At 33.7% G+C, this 20,159-nt stretch overlaps 1 long non-coding RNA gene across 1 annotated transcript in view; it reads left to right on the forward strand.

Moving 5' to 3' along the window:
• Nucleotides 1–1,008: 1,008 nt before the first annotated feature.
• Nucleotides 1,009–20,159, forward strand: part of LOC141278492 (uncharacterized) — a 36,570-nt gene continuing 17,419 nt past the window's right edge. The window contains exon 1 of the long non-coding RNA XR_012331251.1: nucleotides 1,009–1,073. This is a non-coding gene — a long non-coding RNA (uncharacterized lncRNA). The remainder of the gene's footprint in view (nucleotides 1,074–20,159) is intronic.

Raw genomic sequence — 20,159 nt, forward strand, 5'->3', positions numbered from 1 at the left:
TTCATTTTTTTCCTTTAATGCTCACAAAAATCCTTTAAGGTTGTTTTATTATTATTACCATCTCAGTGTTGCAAAAACAGATTGATTGTGGTTAAGTAACTTCTACAGGTCTGAAAAGTTGGAGAAACTAGATTAGGATGCAGATCTGACTTTTCCTCAATAAGTATCTGTTATGGGGTTGAATTGTGTCCCCGCTGCCACCACCAAATTTAGATATTGAAGTCCTATCCCTCAGTGCCTCAGAATGTGACTCTATTTGGAGATGGAATCTTTAAAGAGGTAATTAAGTTAAAATTAGGTCATTTGGGTGGGCCCTAATCTAATGTGACTAGTATCCTTATAAAAATATGAAAGTCAGACACAGATGTGTACAGAGGGAGGACAATGTGAACGTACAAAGGGAAGATGACCATAGACAAGCCAAGGAGAGAGGCCTCAGAAGAAACCAAACCTGTTGACACTTGATAATAGACTGTTAGCTTCTAGAACTGTGAGAAAATAATTTCTATTGTTTAAACCTCCCTGTCTGAGGTGTTTTGTCATGGCGGGCCTAGAAAACTAATGCCGTATCTAAAAAAGTTCAAGAGAAATGTGATTTCCATTAAACCAAGTATCTGCCATTAAGAATATTAATAAAAATAATTTACATGATGGAACATTTATGTTCAAAAGTTACTTTTGAATTTTCACCTATATTTTTTGAGGGCCTATCATATGGACGGGATGGTTCCAGGCCTGCTGAATGTATTGGTGAATAATGGAGACTAAGTTCCTTTCCTCATAAAGCTTACACTCCTGAGGAGGCAGTCAATAAGCATATGAAGAAATATATTTGAGGCAGAAATAGAAACTTCATGGAAGGTAATTTGAATATCATAATTGTGAAGAACTCTGAAGACATTTAAGCTAAACCTATGTGGTGAGAAGACATTTAAAATATTGAAGAAAAGTCTTCCAGAAAGAATGTAGAAGTTCTAATACAGGGCTGATTTGGGTATATACAAGTGAAGTTAGAAAGACCATTGTGGCTTAAGCACAACGAAAACAGGGGAGAAGTGTTTGAAATTGGAGAGGTAAGCAGGATGTAGGTTTTGTAGGTCTTTTACTTCACTTTCTTTCAGTGGGGAAAACTGGAGAGGTTTTAAGGGAGGGAACAAAATGATACTTTTTAAACTTTTAAAAGTTTGTTTCCCTCTTTAAACCAGGTGAACAATGATAATTTGTATTAGCGTTTTAGCTGTAAAGATGTTGGAGACTGAAAAGATTCAATGTGTATGTTGAAGGTAATGTTAAGGGAAATGATGTGCTGGATGGAAAGTGTGAGGAAAACGGAAGAAACAGGGTGAGAACTTCAAAGGTGACATCAGGAGAGAATTATCTTTGTCTTGTAGAGGGAAGATGACTAAAAATTGTTTGTGTTTTTGAAGTTTGTATATTAAATACACATGCCATGACATGAAATGGATAGTAGGACGTACAAATATGAGGTCAAAGCATAAGTTGAGATAGAGATAAGATGCAAGCTTATTTGAAGACATAGGTCTAAATAAGACGGTACAAGGAGAAATTGTAGGTTGAAAAGAAACAAATAAGGGCTTAATAGAAGCCTGGAGAAATCCAGCATTAGAGAAAAACAAATACCATATGCTAACACATATATATGGAATCTAAAACAGAAATGGTTATGAAGAACCTAGGGGCAGGATAGGAATAAGGATGCAGCCGTAGAGAATGGACTTGAGGACACGGGGAGGGGGAAGGGTAAGCTGGGACGAAGTGAGAGAGTGGCATGGACTTATATATACTACCAAATGTAAAATAGCTAGTGGAAAGCAGCCGCATAGCGCAGGGAGATCAGCTCTGTGCTTTGTGACCACCTAGAGGGGTGGGATAGGGAGGGTGGGAGGGAGACGCAAGAGGCAGGACATATGGGGATATATGTATATGTATAGCTGATTCACTTTGTTATAAAGCAGAAACTAACGCACCATTGTAAAGCAATTATACTCCAATAAACATGTTAAAAATTAAAAGAAAAAAATAAATAAAACCCAGCAAAGGTACTTGAGAAGAAGTAGCCAGTAAATTAAAAGGATAATCAGAGTATGGTGTCACAGGAGTTTAGAAGAATGGTCTATCAAGTGGGAGGGAGCAGACAACTGTGTAAAGGGTTTATTAAGATGACATATTACAACATGGAGATCACTAGAGACATTTTAAAGAACAATTTCAGCGAAATGGAAGGAGAGGACTATAGGTAGGAGAGAAGCTTCAATAAGTATGAAAGATTTCTGAGATAGTTTAACATTAAAATAGCAAAGAAAATATGGCTGGTGGGAAATGTGAAGTCTTTTTTCTTAAGATGGAGTGATATTAAGGCTTCATTGCTAATGTTTATTTTGCTGTTGGAAATAATTTAGGAATGAGATAAACTTGAGGATGCAGAGAGAAGGGGACTAATTGTGCATGCAATACTGAAAAGCAAAGCCATTAAATGAATGGGAGTGAATGGGAATCTTCAGACTATGAAGAAACTGGTCTTAGATAACAGTGGACATCACATTGCTCTCTTTGTAACTAGAGGAAAAAGACTATCTGAGGATAGACACAGATGAATGAGTGACTTTAGTTATAGGAAGATAAGATCTATTCTTATGGTAACAAATTACTTTCAATGACATTTGATGTGATGTCTTCAGTGTAGAGTGAGAGAGAGTGGTGTAAGTGTTTGGAGAGAGAAGAAAAGGTGTGAAATTGGAACTTAAGAGCCTGGAGAAGTGTAGTGGAATTATAATGTGAGCTGAGCGCCCATTTGAGATCCATAAACATAAATTTAAAGTGAGATAAGTCCACAGAGTGGAGGGATTTTTTTTCTCCAGCCATACACAGCTGCTGAGGAGACCAGTAGTCGTTGAATAGATGGATTTAACCATGGTTGGGGGTTTGCCAGCAAGTAGGTCAGAGGAAAGGAGGTCAAGGGCATTAGCTAGACATGGGTCATAGTGCTGCACAGTTATCCAAGGAATCTAAAGAATTTCAGTTGGGTAAAGAGAGCAGTGAGAACAGGGATGTGGAGGAAGGTAAAGAAAAAGATGGATTTTAAGAGTAAAAAAGTAGAGTCAAGTATTAGAGGTCTAGGAAAGGTTGAAATTTAGCTGGAGTGCAACAAGAAAGCATGTGATTGTGAAAGGGGAAATTTAAAATGCAGGTTTTTGAGGTGGAATTGATAGAGATGAAAATAATATCCAGGAGGGAATAATCTTAGAAGTTGAAGAGATCAAAGATTTCGGATGAATCAACATTGAATTCCCAAGAATGATAACTACAGTAGCATAGGAGAAACCAGTGAACCAACAAACTAAAGATGGTTGTGAATGAGGAGAGCTGCTGTGCATTTTCACTCAAAATGCTAGAGTCTGGGCTTCCCTGGTGGCGCAGTGGTTGAGAGTCCGCCTGCCGATGCAGGGCACACGGGTTCGTGCTCCGATCCAGGAAGATCCCACATGCTGCGGAGCGGCTGGGCCCGTGAGCCATGGCCGCTGAGCCTGCGCGTCCGGAGCCTGTGCTCCGCAATGGGAGAGGCCACAACAGTGAGAGGCCCACGTACCGCAAAAAAAAAAAAAAAAAAAAAAAAAAGCTAAAGGCTGTGAGACTCTTTACATCTTAATTAAGCACTGTCTTTCTCTGTCTTTCCAGAAACTGCAGGCTAATGACTTAGTTTTTTAGAGATAAGTAAATTTTCTGTTTATCCCACCACTACAGTACAGATGAGCTAATAATTTGGAGTGACGTTTTTTGGGATATCAGAACACCTGAAAGAATGCTTCTGATCAAACCTGAGAATTACTGGCACATATGTACATTTAGCGATCATTCCAATTGCTTTGTTCTATTTAACAAAAGGTTAGAGTATTTTTCAGAAATAATCTAAGATTTGCATGTTTTTTGGAAATTTTGTTTTCTAAATTTATAACAAAAGCTAAGGCGGAAGAGTTTTAAAAATTAAAATAATTTCAGTCTAGAATATAAAGCTCTCCTAAATAGAATTTTTTTTAAATGGACAGTAAGTTAAGAAATAGGTATCCAATAGAGTTGATTTAGTTATTTCAGGAAAGCTGAGAAAGCAGATTAGAACACATCTTAAAAGGGTAAATTCTAATCAATTAACAGTTATTTGGTCTAAAAATATATAGCAGAATAGCGTGAAGGTAGTCCAGAGATAAAGCTAGGAGTGATATGAAAAATTAAACTATGAAGAATCAAATATTCAGTACTAGATTGTATGTGGCATTATACAGCATCCTCTCTCTAAAGGAATATAGAAAACTTGAGTAGAGCATATTCAGAAGGAAGTATTGATTTGACTTTTGACATATTGCTATAATCATTGACAGGTGATTGATTTTTTTTTAAATGGCCAGTGAAGAAAATTACATAGTTCTTTTATAAAGCACAGCTTGTTTAAAAAGAATAGCATATTCTTAAAGTCCTAATAAATGGAGCTTTTCTGTAGGTAACCAGACTGTTAAATCATAAAGCTATAAGCAGGTAAGTGTGCCATCTATTGGTGAGACAAGCACAGTGTAAGAATACCTACAAAGCCGTGGTCTCAGGGCAAATTATATAGACTTCCTTTTATATGTCATATAAAGTGATGTTTCATTATACCCAAGTATCTTAATTTACCCACAGAAAAATTGGGCTCGTTGCTGCTGTGCTAGTCGCCCAGCAACAGAAAGGACATAAGATCAGAAGTCAGGGCATCATGGTTCTTGCCCAGCTTTCCGCAATATGCAGTGTAAACTTGCATGTGTTGTTTCACTTCCCAAGACCCCACTTTTCTTTTATATAGAAGTAAATTACAAGATGATAAGGATCCATCAGTTCCTCTAAGTTCTAACGTTTTTCAAATTTTACAACTTTCGTATATGAGTAGATGCAGATGTTTCGTTTAAGTAAGTTTACCATTCTTTTACTTTTACTCTTAGAGATATACAGAGTCCTCTGATGTAAGCCATAGAAGCCATCACACATAAGGTCTCTTTTAGGTGCAGAGAATTTAACTTGATACGTTATAACTGAATACGTAAAGGAATAGGTAAACCACAAAAATTTTTTTTTTAATTGAAGTACAGTTGACTCACAATACTATGTTAGTTTCTGGTGTCCATCTGAAGAAAACAAAAACACCAATTTGAAAATATATATGCACCCCAATATTCATAGCAGCATTATTTGCAAAAGCCAAAATATGGAAGCAACTTAAGTGTCCATCAGGAAATCAAAGGATAAAGAAGATGTATATTATATATATAATATGATGGGATGTTTATGTATATATATAATATATATACATTCTATAGATTATATATAACATAGTGGAATATTACTTATCTGTAAAAAAAAATGACATTTTGCCATTTGCAACAACATGGATGGACCTGGAGGATACTATACTTAGAGAAATGTCAGACAGAGAAAGACAAACACTGTATATTTTCACTTACATATGGAATCTAAAAATAAAACAAATGAATGAATATAACAAAACAGAGATCAACCTACAGATACAAAAAATAAGATTTTTAAAAATTATAATTCTATAACTCCTTAAGCTGTGTAATCATTAACTTTCATTAACCTGTGGCACAGTGTTTACTGATTAATTATCTTGGGATCTTTCCTTTTTTCAGAAATATTAAAATGGAAATTAAGATTTATTTAAATTAAAGAAATTCAAGAAACCATTTATTTAAATTTTTATTTAAAGAAATTAAAGTAGTTAGAAGTATTTCTGGGTTCTGTTGTCATTTTTTGTTTTTAAGTGACAAAGATTTAGGTTTCTCTTTAAACGGTGTTGTAAACAAAATGTATTACCGTTTTTCCCAATCCATTTTAAAATTAGTATCTTTAAGAAGTGAGGGTGCCTTGTGATGAGGATTACGGGGAAGCTAGCTGATGCAGGGCAATTGGTACAACTTTTGGGGACATTATTAACATGCTTTAATTCAATAATCTATCCTTAAGATATAGTCAGTAATTGATGGCAGGTATTTTATATATATATATGTATGTTCAGTGTTATTTATGATTTAATATGTATATACTAAACATTAAGTTAACAATAGGTATGTGGTTATTCAAGAATAGTTGTATCTCCAAAGAATTTGGAAAAAATTGAGAAATTCAGATAACATGGTCATCATATTTATGTGGTACATTCATCAATCATCACAGTTGACATCCTCATTAGCAAAAAAAAAAACCCCAAAACAAAAAAGTAAATGTCAGTGCCTCACAGTAGAAATAAAAACGGGAAAGCTAAAAAAAAATCTATAATTTCATATCAGAATAATCTTAATATAACATATTGTTATGCTTATACATTTTAATTAGGAATATAACATTCGTTAATATTTTATTACACTTTTGTCCAGAAGTGATCGTAAATCTTACACCTTGAGGTCTGCACTGGTCATGTACTGTTCTGAGAAGTGAGATTTCTCTAGGAAGTAATAGTACTCACTTATTAAAGTGAAATCATAGGCAAAGGGAAGGCATGCTGAACAGTTTTTCTTTTAAAGAAAAAGCCCAATATATCTTAAATAGAAAAAAAAAAAAAGAGAAAGAAAGGAAATCTATTATAGGGCTCTTTTCTTAACTTTAGCACTAATATTTTACTACATTAATGTTTTAGCCATCAATATGTTAACTGGTTAACAATGAGGGTCATTTGGACACATTTTTCTTAGAGGACAAGTAGTTGGCGTTTATGAGGTGGAGGTGACAACAGTTACAAGGCTCTTGAGTCCTCACACATGTTTCAGTCATCAAACTAAGCCTGAGGCATAAACAAGTTGAATCTTGTGTCTAATTTTCCCATTCATTCTTTTATGTGAAAATCATTTTGTCACAAAATTTGGACTGTATATCAAGATATAAAATTAGAACTTCAAGTATGTGTTTGTACTAGCAATTCGCATCCATTTTGTAATGAGAAGGAATAAGAGGTGAAAGAGCAATAATACAACCTTAGCTGGGTTTTTTTAAATTTAATTTTTATTGGGTTTTCCCCAAGACCCCACTTATGCTGCAGAAATACCTAGTCTGGAAATTCACTTATTTTTTTCAGTAAAAGCCATTTATTTGGCACCTATTTGCAATGTTACGTTGTTTTATTTTCCACTCAGCTCACTATGTATATTGTTTCAGCATATGTGAACTTATGAAGGAATAGATGAGTCACAAATCAAAATCTATTTACACAATCAATGAAAATATCAGTATTTCCAGGTATTTGTATGGTGTGTCAGTTAAAGATATATGATTTCTTTGTGAAGTTATGCCAATTTTGTGATCTTTTGAAAATTTGAATTACTGGCACAACCAGAAACTCTTACTTCTTCCAGAGTGGTAGCTGGGCATGAAAATGTGAAAATGTCTACTGAGACATCAGATGTAGAATGCCCCATCTTCCTCAAAATAAATTAAGACAAAAGAAGTATTTTTTAAAACTCATCACAGGGAGAGACTTAAAATGTTTTCATTTTTGTCACTTAAGAAATATACTGGGGGGCTTCCCTGGTGGCGCGGTGGTTAAGAGTCCGCCTGCCGATGCAGGGGACACGGGTTCGTGCCCCGATCCGGGAAGATCCCACATGCCGCGGAGCGGCTGGGCCCGTGAGCCATGGCCGCTGAGCCTGCGCGTCCGGAGCCTGTGCTCCGCAGCGGGAGAGGCCACAACAGTGAGAGGCCCACGTACCGCAAGAAAAATAAAAAAGAAAAAAAAAGAAAGAAAGAAATATACTGGGAAAATTATACCAAGGAGAGAATTGGAAAGGACATTTGCACAGATGACATATTTCAAAATGCTGTTTTGGAGGAATGAGAGTCTTATGCAGGTACAGAGATAAGAGAAATTTATGTCCATATATTTATCTGAACAGAATTTATAATTAACTGGATATATCTTTGCTTTCTCATGTTTCCTTATCAGTTTCACATTTCTTGCAATGATACTCCAGATGTTTAAGAGGCATCTGCTATTTAAATTCCATGATTTCAAGTGCTCTATAACCTTTTGAATGAATTAACTTTTGAGTCAAAATTTATCATGCTATTCTCAGTCTGATTTTTTTTTAAGTTTGATAGAAGTAGTTTGGCTACCTTTCAGTTATTCAAGCATGAAAGAGCCATATTTTTCATACTTTCAGACATATTTGGAAAGATTTCCACCCTTGGTTAACTCAAGCTTATGTGCAGAATGACAATCTGATATCTGTCTTCTGGCTGCTCCAGCTGCCAATCTATTACTAGGGCCCACATTCATCTCAAGAGACTGAAGATGGAGGATGGAATGAGGGTAGTGTGAATGTGAATTAATGCTAGGAGAGAGAGGAAAAAAAGCAACAGGAGTAAGAAAACTTGGAATATATTAGGTGAGATTCCCTCCCAAACTCTCACTTTTTCCCTTTCACATGAGAAATTGAAAAGAAAAGGTACTATTCCAAGTGAGGGACTCTGAGAGCAAATTATCAGGTTAATTTTCAAATACAGTTTTGGAGGAAAGGAATAGGAGTCAGTAGAAAGGGAGCATGGGTAAAATGGAAAGAGTAGAAGTTAGGATTTCTAGAGCCAGGATTTTGATTCATTATAATCCTGAATAGAAAAGACAAAATTTGTAAAAATAGAAAAGTAGCACATGCAGCTTCCCTCTCTAGTAAATAACTTGAAATATATGATTCCAGCCTAGACAGTTTAACTTTGATTCCTTGGAAGATCCTAGACTCACTCAATAATCAATTTTATATTACCTAGGAAAAAGGATAAACACTATGATAATATAAACAGCCAGGCTGTGTGAAGAATAAATTTGGGTCCAATTAATTTTATTCTCTCTGTGGCAGAATGGCGACTTCAAGATAAGAAGAGAAACAACATAGTGATATCTTCAAATTTCACAAAAGATCTATTTTCCATCCCAGATGGCATTCTCTCACAGGTAAGACCTAAAAACAAACTTGTGAGACACATATGCCGTGTCCCAAGAGCTCCAATCTAGCGTCATTGTTACTTCATGAATAGTCTGACTACCTTGCATGATATCTATTATTTTATGTTCAAATGTGTTTAAAGGAATTGATTACCTTAGTTGAGATTAGTGGGTCATTAGAAATAAAACATTTAAAAGAATATTTATGACAGTTCAGAGCACAACAGTTGTCAGACAGTGTCAGAAGTTTTGATTGCATTAATCACTGAGACTAAGGCTTAGGTGTGAAAGTTCTGCTCGGGCTTCATTTATTCCAATTAGAATGGAAGGGAGAACAAAACAATTTTTTTTTTCTGTGAGAAAACAAAGTTTCCACCAAGATGCTGTAGACTGAGAACTGAATGTGACACTGAAATAGTCCCAGTTTGAGAGATTAGGTTGGGTAAATGACTAACGAACATATTTGGAGGTATGCCTCTCTTTCACTTCTCACTACTTAGAAATGTTTCCATCATTTTATTAAAGTGAGCATGACCTTGAATACCTCTCTTCAGAAGTCCAGAATGCAAGTGTGACCACATCCACTGTTTAACTTATTTTAGATGCTTCTTTGGTAAAATAAAGGGAATGGACTATAATTATTTTCAAGATTCTTTGTATCTCTACAAAGGATATGATTCTCTTTCTAGATTACCCAGGCTTATTAAAGAATGAGCAATACTGAAGGTTTCATCTAAGCATCATAACAGTATTATTTAGAAACTTTATATTTGCTTGAAACTTACCTCTGCTTCACTTTGTGTATGTTTTAAATGTAGGAATTTATAATATATACAGGACCACATTTTAATGTTAGTAGAAAAAGTTGTCCTAAGCATAACAGTAGTTTTCAGACCTGTAATGCTTCTTCCACCCCAAGAGACTTTAGTAGATTTTTTGGGATGCTTTAGCAGTAACAATCACTGACAGGAGGGACCTACTGGCATTTACTGCTTGTAGAACAGGGATGCTAACACTCTGTAATGCAACAGACAGCCCCTCACAACAAAGGATTGCCCTTCACAATATCCAGGATTGCCCTTGAAAAAGACGGAAGAGCTGTCCTAATTTTTCATCCTCAAAAATTTGAAAGCTTCTCCTTTTACCTTATGGCAAATATAAGATGAATTAATACAACAACCAGAAATTTTCTAGAAGGCTAGTTTTTCATGGCCAATCCAATTAGGAGCAGCAAATATAATCTGGTAACAACCAGATACATTTACTTCATGTGTAAGAGAGATGCTGAGCTTGAGGTTGGCAATCCTTTCCATGCATTTCCTGGAGTGTTCTTCTCTGAATGGGAAGACAATCAAGAAACTGTTGACCAATGTGTCCAAGAGCTGTTCTCAGAGGGGCATATACTGATCTTCAGAAAACATTCTGCAGTGATTATGTAGCAAAAACTCCTTGGACAGAAGCCATAGAAACTCTCAACAGCTGAGGAAAACTTGGCAGGAAAAAGAGAAAGAGGGAGAAATAAATTTCCTCTGTTGGGATATTACATAGATGCTTGAACTCTAGGCTCCTCGTGGATGAGGACACTGGCCTCTAACTTCTTTATGTTCTGTCCAGCATCTGGAAGAATTGTAAGCAGATTGCTAATATTTCATAAGAGTTAACTAACTCCTAGATTGATAAATTCTCAGAATAGAATTAGATACTTAACCCATTTTGTTACTCTGTGTGTATGTGTTTGTGTGTGTATTTTAATAAGCAGATGATATCATTTGGTGAGCTTATCTTTCAATGGAATTTAAAATTTCCTTGAAAGTCAAGAGATACAAAACGTCAATGAATATACAAAATGTAATAAAGAAAAGAAAAATAAAATGTTCATATTTGCTGTATGCAATACAAGAGTACTGTGAGGTGCCAACTGTGGGACAATCGATTAAGAATGACATTGGGAACATCCTGAGCCATAAGTAGTATGTTTCTTAGCAATTGTCTGTGTTGCAAGGAAAGAAAATCTTAATAGGAAATGTGAAGGAAATATTTTAAAATGTGAAGGAAAATATTTCTTTCTCTTAAACATTGATTAGAGTTTTAGTAAGTCCTTGCATATAGTTTCATTCTTATTATAATCAAATGTGGAAAATTCAGAGAACATCAAATAAAACTTTATAGGTAGAACATGAGTTTAACTGATGCTAAGAATATACCTTTCTAATTTGATAGTTCTATCAATGCAAAATACAATGGGAAGTTTCTCAAATAGGAAAATTTTTTAAATGGTAGTTTATGGTTGTTTTTTTCTGACTTTAAGCACAACAACAAAAATAAATAAAAAATTTTAAAGGCACCTATTTAAAATTTAGCAGGACAGTAATATAAACTAGTGTCTTCTAGTTGGTGAATTTTCCTTTCTTCTTTCTTTAAATTTCTCAACATTCATTTTATCTGAGAGAAATATAAAAAGTGTCCATAGAGGGTTGTGATTATTATTCTCATTAAAGTGACACCATGGATAGGTCATTTAGGGAAAGATTAACTAGATTGTATCTGTGCTTTTTTCCTCACTGAAAGATCTTCATCTGAGATGAGTGAGTGGGGAATTTTTCCAGCTGCTGGTAAATTGATATGTGGTGAGGATTAATTTTCCTAGGGTGATAATAGGAGCAATCTAAACACATTAAGGGAGCAAATCCTAAATATTAAGGAAAAATGGATTATATAGCAGAAGTTATTAAATCAAAGAAAATATGCCCCAATTAAAATGTGAGGTTTTCTGCTTTTCCTGCTTCAATGAGACTGAGACAGGGGCTGTTTCTTTAGCCTAGAACCCAAATGAAAAATATTTGTGCAGCAGAAATGCAGACTATTTCAGCCTGCAAGTGGCATAGTGAGAAAAACGTTTGTTGTTAAGCTTTTCTGAGGTTCTTATTTTAGCAAAATCTAGCCAAAGCTTTTATATCCCTTCAAGGTCCTAGGACAGTGTTTGGCATATTATGAGATCAATTCATGTTGGCGAAGTTGCTGTCATCACCATTTCTGTTGTTATTCATAATTGCTGGATCGTTATGTATACTTGCATTCTGAAAAATGGAACTGTTGGACGCTGGAACTCCACTTATGAATACTAAGATAGAAGTTACACAGATTTGGGAAACCTGTACTTAATATTGAATACTACCAGGCTGGATGCAATCCTGTAGGCGAGTTGAACAAGTTGACTGTCTAAAAAAGTAATCAAACGCAGTTTGGCAGGCATAAATAAATAATCTGGATCTTGTTTTTCATCTGGGGGGCTCTGTAAGAGAATTCCAAGTAAGCCTGGAAATCAGAGGCTACTGAAACTACCTATAGATGATCTTTTTTTTCTTTTTTTCATCTAAATGATCTCTCTTAGCCTAAGAATAAACGCTAGAAGTTGCTGAAAGTCAAAATAGAAACCTCAGAATCTCTGGAAATCATGGAAAGGATTGAGGGTTGAAGTCAGGTGCCTCCAGTGGTCTCAGTATGACTCCAGGCTCTACTTCATGCTTATTCCTACACAGCTTCAAGTCAGAATGTGAACTGTTTATCTTTCTTAAATGCCATTTATGCAAAACTATACTTAGAGGACCAAAAGATAGTAGTGATGAGGTACAAAATACTAAGATATATATCTCTATATATAGACATATATTAAAATATATGTCTATATATAGAGATATATATCAAAATATATATATCAAATATATATATAGTATATATTAAAACATTTTGTATATATATGTATCTCCTTTTCAGATTCTTTTCCATTATAGGTTATTACAACATATTGAATATAGTTCTCTGTGCTATACAGTAGGTCCTTGTTGTTTATTTTATATATAGTAGTGCGTATTTGTTAACTCCAAACTCCTAATTTATCCCCCCCCCCCTTTCCCCTTTGGCAACCATAAGTTTGTTTTCTATGCCTCTGAGTCTATTTCTGTTTTGTAAATAAGTTCATTTGTTTCACTTTTTTAGATCCCACATATAAGTGATATCATTTAATATTTGTCTTTCTCTGTCTGACTTACTTTACTTAGTATGATAATCTCTAGGTCCATCCATGTTGCTGCAAATGGCGTTTTAAGTGCACATTTTAAGTGCACTATATTTTAATGTATTGAGTATGTAATAGAAATTTTCTGATCTTTGTCTGCCATCTAGTGGTATACTCAACAGTTTGTCTTTTTTTAAAAGGCCAGGGTAAAACTTACTAAATTGGTCATTTAATAAGTTGTGAATAAACAGAAATAGAAATTCAGTATATGCATTATAGGATACTTGTACGTCACCTGGTCAATTGCAAGGTTTTTCAAGGCTTCTATCTGGTTTCTTACAAAATGTAAAACTTCAGGGTTAGAATGAGCTGGATACGGCTGTTGCCCAAAAGTTACAGTCTCTCAAATGAAGCCCGAAAGGAACTAAATGCAAAATAAGAGGTTTTAAAATTCTAAGTAGCTATTACATACTGTTTCAGTATTTATACTTGGGAAACACTTACCATGTGGCAGGTGTTATTTTAAGCACATGTACACACACTAGTTCTTTTATTTATGGTACATATCTTGAATAAAAATGTTTATGTCATCACTGAATGTCTGGTGTCTTAACACTAACTGTAGACATTATTTGTCTCTAAAATAGAAAAAAATGGAAGTGATTTAGGAGACTACAATATAGAAGGATAGAATGACTACTAAGCCTGTCTTCTTTAGTGAAGGGGAAGTCACAAGAGAAAGTAGTTATAAGTGGCATGAATAGGGAATGACATACATTTCTAAAATAAAACACACCAAAATGAAAAGTTCCGTAGCATGTACTACTTAAATTGTTTATCATATTAAGAGACGATATTGACAAGTTCATATACTTCCTTTGAAATATTTGACCAGTAAAAATAGCTTATTATCAACCGTCCCCACACAAGCCCCACCCAATACACTCTTCTGTGACCAAAGACTGTTATATATGAAAAACTGACTGGGTCTTCACTGCAAGCTGTAGAAAAGAGAAAGAACTTTTCTCAATATAAGGAGAATTAATGCATACAAATATTAAGATTTGCTGGAATGTGGAGGCAATTAATATCACATATTATACAAAAAAATAATTAATTATAAAAAGAGCATAAACACATGGCTTATTTGTCTTAATATCAATAGAAAAGAGAAGTTATCCTATAAGGTTATTATGCATTTTCTTGAGAAAGGTCAGTTTGCTCATTTGAGCCCATTGGGTTCTCTAGTTTTAATTTGAAAAATGATTATTCTACTTATACACAATTTGTATTAATAATCTAATTTTTACACCATTATATGACATTCTGAAAGAAAAGCACAGTTTTTTATAAAACTATATACAAAAGTGTATGAAATGCTCATTTTGATATGAGAAAATCTATTCAACATTTTCTGTGGAAAGCTCTTCTGGTGCTTATGAGAATTCCACAAGTGAAACTGCAGATGGCTTACTGAAAATTGTGCAGTTGTTTTCTAGAAACATAGCAAAAATTGTTATAATCCCTAAAAATTCAAAATGAGAAATGAAGGCACTGATTTGCCACATTCCACTTCCTGCTTGAAGCATAGAATCTTGTTCATAGGCACCAGGTTAGGCTGCACCTATCTGAGTAGATATTGTGTCAGTATATTTTAATTTATATTGGAAAGTTCTAACATATTTTAGTAAGTATGCATAGAAATTAAGGTCATTTAATATGCCATATCTTTATTTGAAATGATAATTGTAAGTTACTTTAAATATAACAGGTATTTCCAAAGTATTTTACAGAGATGGCTTTCAAAATTGTATTTCTAATTTGAATATGTACTTAGTATCTTACTGATTTTCATGATATCTTTATTTCAAAGTTGTTAGCAACTATGAAATAATTTGAAAAGTAATAAAGAATTCTATATATAGAATTTTTCTACATATGCCAAAATTTAGTTGTTAACAAGTATGGGGTTGTTAGGCATAGTGCAAAGAGAAAACAAGTGATGTTTTTTTCCCTAGGAAGACACGTATATGTCTATTTTCAAACCCAATGAAGCGAAATATCATCTTGTCAGACATCAGTGTGGTTAGTGAACACCCCAACCAATGTCACCTACTACTCAGGAAGTAAGCACGTAAGCATTCTTGCAATAGTGGTCTCTTTTATAAATATGTTTTGCTGAGACAAAGTCACCAGTTTTAACCTTTTAGGTAAAGAGATGAATTATTTTATGTGATGCGCTTTCTAGCAACAAGATTTCTAAATTGAAAAATATATGTATATACCTATCAATACTAATCTCTTAAATTTAAAGCACATAATTTACCACATTACACAAAGTGTACAATTATTTAAAAGTACACTTAGCTTTAAAGATAGAGTGATGACTTGTAAAGCTATGGAGAATGACATTTTCACTCAAGGCTAGTGTAAATGAAATCGATAAACTTGTATTTGTATATTCTGATTACAGCATCTATTTTTGACATGTAAATACACATATACAAAGACTTACAAATAACATTTAGAGTATATGAACTTCTATCAAGCCTATATGTATATATAATATATATTTGTATGTATTTAAACCATATAATATATGTAGTCATATATATATATAACCATATATATAATAACCAAGTTCTAAATCTAACACTCTATCAAAAACAATTTTATATCTTTTTTTAATTTCAAGAGTATTTTATAGGCTATAAAATATTATATTGTTCTATTTCTAAATTTTAGGTAACCATTTCTTAATGTTAAATTTTCCTTATTAAAATCAATAAATAGCTCCAAGTATTTTAGCCTATTCAATTATTAATTTTATTATAAATGCATAATAGTCAAGTTAAATAAGAAGGGAATTTTAAGATTCTGGTATGTATTTTCATATTGCTATCCAGAAAGCCAATAAAAACTCTGAGAAACAATTTACAAGTTAGTATCAAAAGCCTTAATATTTTATGCCCCTTGACTACATATTTCCTCTCCTATAAATTTGCACAAAGGAAACGATACAGAGTTTATGTAGTGCTTTAAGCCTGAAATTCATTTCAGTGTCATTTATTACTTTGAAATATTGGAAACCATGTAAATACTTAAAAATGCAATAATGCTTAAGCAAACTATGATAAAAAGAACATTCTTTATGAGATGTTATATAGTCATTATCATTATAATAACAAAGAATCTATAATATTATGGAAAATATAGACAATATATTACAAAGTAAAAAAAATACTTATAGTATGTTAATACCCAAAAGAAAAAAATACAAGAATACTAGAAAATCCACCCAAATAACACTCGTCAATATTGAATAATGGGAATAGAGGCCACCTTTAATTTTTTCTGCATTTTTTCTACTTATACATTTTATAAATAAGCAAGTATTGATATATCAAGGAAAATATATCATTAATTTTAATTTATGACATTACTGATGCAAATCTACCTTTACCACAATGGAATCATTTGATTTCAGAATTATTTACTTAAGGTGGCAAAATAGAGTTCTAGAAATTGAAGTTTGCAATTGATAACCACTGACTCTGTTTTCCTGATTATTTCTCCAAGTTTAAGAGTACTCACTGATGAACACGTACCAGAACATGTTTCTTTCTTTCTGTTATATGAACATTTCATATGACTAGTTATATGAATATCTTAATATCTTAATATCTATAACTATGACTAGTTATAGATATTAAGAAAGGGTAAATATTATTATATGGTGCAGAGTAAGCATGAAAATGACTTACAATTGGCAGCAGTAGCTCCTAAACTACAAGCTGAAGAACTCCAGAGAGATAGTTTTTGCAAAGATTCATGGATCCATAGTTGTACCAAATATTTATGGATAAAAATGTGTATTTCATATACTTATGTAATTGTAAACTCAGTACCAGCATTATAGTTGTATGAATAAATGGATCAATGAAAGTTTTGTGGCAAATTAACATTAAAAGTTTAATTGAAAGTATATATTCATTATGTATTTTTTCAATTAATGAACGGTAGAATTGCAGCTGTTATCACTTATATGTCCAATATTTATATTTAATATCACAATGCAGTCTTATAGTAAAAACCATGATTCTCGATTCTCAAAACATAGTGTCCATAGGGATCATGTGGGGTAGTTATAATAAAGATTTCTGCCTAATCTCAGAGATAGTGATAGGGAAGTTTGGGGGAAAACGCATTTGTATTAAGCATTCTAGAGGATTCTGATGAGTTTGATCTTTGGACCTTGGTTTTAAGAACAGCACTTAAATGCCAGGAACAACTAGACACTTAGGAGATACAATGAGGTTCTTGTCTAAAGAAGGGACAGCACCACTGTAGCCCAATGATAAGCATCTCCAGCCTATCAGTAAGATGATATTCAAAACAGGAAGTTGTCACTCAAAACTACAAAAAGTCTAATCTAATTTAGCAATAAGAGCTAGTGTCCAGAGAGATAATTTCATGTATAAAAACAAGCTCTGTGTGTATGTGTGCACATGTGTACACACGTGTGTGTGAATGCACATGCATGCATAATAAATTACCCTATGGAGTTTTTGAAAATAAATTATTACAATTGCTTCTGTTTTTTGCTTGTTATATTGTCAACAGGAGGGCACTAACCACATTGTGTATTTCCTTTTGGTGTTCTTATCCTTAAGTTACTATGAGAGCTAAATAAGTATTGAAAACTGAGTGATTAGTGTTTTAGAGAATTCTTGAAATTTTAAACTATAGCCATTTCTACAAAACTGCTCAAACCAAATCTTAGACAAATAAAGGATCAGTAATTAAATGCCAGCAACTTCTCCAGTGAGATGGAATTTAAATGCTGTAAACACATAACACCTTTTTTATAGTTATTATCCTTGAGATTTCTGTTGTTTATTTTCTGCCCTCATATCTTCTCTGTTTTCTTCTCCTACTGACTTGCAGCTAGCAGGAGACACTCTCAAGCAGTGATGTGATTTTGCCCCTGACCCTTGCTGTGACTGTAGATTTGTAATCTAAGTCAATTTTACTCACAGCAGGGCCATTGGTAAAGTATTTCAGTTCTGAACAGCAAATTGGTTAAACTCTTTAGTTTTGGGTGGTGTCCAAGGAATATCCATGGGCAACTGACTTCTGTAAACCCAAACAAAAGGCTTCTCGTCCCAGTGTGACAAATATGTACATACTTTATAGGCGCAACTGAGATATAGTGATACTTAACAATCTTCGTACTCAAATGCATTCAGATCTTGGTTATATGATCACTTTTATTATTATCTGTAATCTGAGCAGTGCTTTACAGGAATATAAACTAACCATTCTCAAACAAGCTAAATTGTGGCACACCATAAAGCATGGGGCAAGATGTTGTACAAATTTCGAATTTATGGCATTGCAAACAGCGATCAGGTAGACAAAGCAAGTATAAGCCAGCTCATGTCTAAATGAAACTCAGAAGCAACCTTAATCTAAATTCCTGGATAAAAAGAGCTTCTCAGATTTCACAGAACAGTATTTCAAATAAGAAGTAGAATAGTTTATTCTAGAAATGTAAATTAAATAAAATACAAACATCCAAAAAAAAAAAAAAAGAAGTAGAATAGTTTATGTAGAGCATGAGCCAGAAACTCAAGAGGTTGATAAAGAACATAATTGTATGAATTGGGCTGTATGTAGGACAACAAGAAATGGTGGAGCCAGTGACAAATTGGTTAATGCATGATCCTCCTAAAAGAATTTGAACTAAAAAATAATTAACACACGTATAACAACATTGTGATTACAAAGAAAACATATTTGTGGGCTTAATTTGGTCTATAAGATAGACCCTTAGATAGTCTATCATTAAAGTTCCATTCAGGAACTACTCCCCCCTCCCTGAATTTTCCCCCTTTCTGAAAGCCTTGGTTGACTATTCAGTATTCCAACACAGGGGCCCTGTATGCAGCTCTGTAACCCTTTTCAGCTAAGTATGTTATTCTGATCAGAAACTGTTGTCCAACACATAATATTACATTTGAATGATTTAAATTCAGAAAGACAGTGAATGAATATTCCTTGATTCCTGATATATTAGAAGGCACCGGATAAGATGCAGATCCTTTTATTAATGCTTTAAGAAAAATGTGATTTCTCCTCATTATAATAAACAGTTAGTATGTTTTTTCTCATAATAAGGCTCTGATATTCTGGGTTCAACCATCTGTGCATCCCTGCCTGAGAGGGTTCTGCAGAGTGTTGCCCACCATGTTTTTAGAGTTCTTACAAAGTCAGTTATACAAGAATACACTGTAACATGAAACTAAATTCTTAGTGAACAAAATGAGAGATGAGAGTTCTGATGGAACTGAGCTTTGAAAGCTAGTTGCAGTATATGTGTGTGGAACTTAGTCCATTCTTTGAATATGCCATGAAGCTTAGCCTCCTAGAATCTACACTTTATTTCATGATTACATGAGAGAAATTCCACACATGAAAATTTAAGAGAAAAATTGTATTACTCTTAAGTTAAAGTAGACCTTAATAAATAGGGTTTTCAGGAAAGAAATTATTTTGATATTGAATTGCTGTGAAAGTTGAAGCCCATTGAAATGAATTAATCACACAGAAACATAGAATTTTTTGTTTGATCTACATTGCTTAATTTGTTATATCTATGGAAAAAATAAAATACCTGTTGGTGCATTCAAACCATGTTCATATACTTTAAGAACAGGCACTGAAATGGCCTTATCAGCTGGAAGGGAATATTAGTAACTAGAACTGATAGTTCCTTATGACCACTCTATGAATTTGGAGGATAAAAGGACTCAAAATCATAAGCAGAAGTATGAATTCTCTATATCTAAAGACAAAACTCTCCTTTTCATAGGAGTGAAGTACATTTTTCCCCAAAAGGCTGAAAATATTTTTGGCTATTTTCAATATTAAAAAAGTTCTATTCACAGAAGCTTCTTTCTGGCTTGTATATTTGAAACATATAATTCAAAGAGATTGCTCTATCTTGTCTCTTCCTCATCCAGTTTCTATTTTATCCTCCCTGTAGCTTTCAAATTAGGAATTCCCAGTCCCCAGGTAGGATAGCTTTAGGCATCATGGCTGTTTTTTCACCATTATAACCAGCACAGAGTACCTGGCACATAGTTATTG

The sequence above is a fragment of the Tursiops truncatus genome, chromosome 4 (genome assembly GCF_011762595.2).
Source record: "Tursiops truncatus isolate mTurTru1 chromosome 4, mTurTru1.mat.Y, whole genome shotgun sequence".
Classification (NCBI taxonomy): domain Eukaryota; kingdom Metazoa; phylum Chordata; class Mammalia; order Artiodactyla; family Delphinidae; genus Tursiops; species Tursiops truncatus.